This window comes from Schistocerca americana, chromosome 3 (assembly GCF_021461395.2).
Source record: "Schistocerca americana isolate TAMUIC-IGC-003095 chromosome 3, iqSchAmer2.1, whole genome shotgun sequence".
NCBI lineage: Eukaryota > Metazoa > Arthropoda > Insecta > Orthoptera > Acrididae > Schistocerca > Schistocerca americana.
The window spans coordinates 591,027,918-591,028,823 of NC_060121.1; the positions used below are offsets into that span (position 1 = coordinate 591,027,918).

At 56.8% G+C, this 906-nt stretch overlaps 1 non-coding gene across 1 annotated transcript in view; it reads right to left on the reverse strand.

Annotated features, from left to right (window-relative positions):
• The window catches only part of LOC124608873, a 1,910-nt gene extending 1,412 nt beyond the window's left edge, over positions 1-498 (reverse strand). Inside the window, exon 1 of the ribosomal RNA XR_006979428.1 lies at positions 1-498. This exon is cut by the window's left edge and continues 1,412 nt beyond it. This is a non-coding gene — a ribosomal RNA (small subunit ribosomal RNA).
• Positions 499-906: the final 408 nt, after the last annotated feature.

Below are 906 nucleotides of genomic sequence, written 5' to 3' on the forward strand. Positions count from 1 at the left end.
TCGTTATTTTTCGTCACTACCTCCCCGTGCCGGGAGTGGGTAATTTGCGCGCCTGCTGCCTTCCTTGGATGTGGTAGCCGTTTCTCAGGCTCCCTCTCCGGAATCGAACCCTGATTCCCCGTTACCTGTTACAACCATGGTAGGCGCAGAACCTACCATCGACAGTTGATAAGGCAGACATTTGAAAGATGCGTCGCCGGTACGAGGACCGTGCGATCAGCCCAAAGTTATTCAGAGTCACCAAGGCAAACGGACCGGACGAGCCGACCGATTGGTTTTGATCTAATAAAAGCGTCCCTTCCATCTCTGGTCGGGACTCTGTTTGCATGTATTAGCTCTAGAATTACCACAGTTATCCAAGTAACGTGGGTACGATCTAAGGAACCATAACTGATTTAATGAGCCATTCGCGGTTTCACCTTAATGCGGCTTGTACTGAGACATGCATGGCTTAATCTTTGAGACAAGCATATGACTACTGGCAGGATCAACCAGGGAGCTGCGTCAACTAGAGCTGAGCAGCCGGCCGCCCGGGAGTGTGTCCCGGGGGCCCGCGCGAACACGCAAGCGTCCGCTCAATTATTCTGCAAACAGGAGGAGGCTGAGCTCCCCTGCACAATACACCTCGAAACCCTCTCAGGTCCCGGCGGCGCGCAGCGCCGTCCTAAGTACTTGGTCGGGTTCGAGAGTGGCGCAATCGCCCGGAGTTTGGCGAGTAGACGCTTTAGGTGCGACCACCCGTGCTCCCAACTGAGCTTGCCGCTGCCGACAGAGGCCCGGGAGCGTGCTGTCGTGGCATTGCCGGCGGGAGACAACACGCGCCACCTACGGTGGCCGGCAGCTCCAACGCCAGCGCCACAGAAGGACAAAAGCCCCACTTGGGTGCCGAAGCGAACTCTCCCAGCA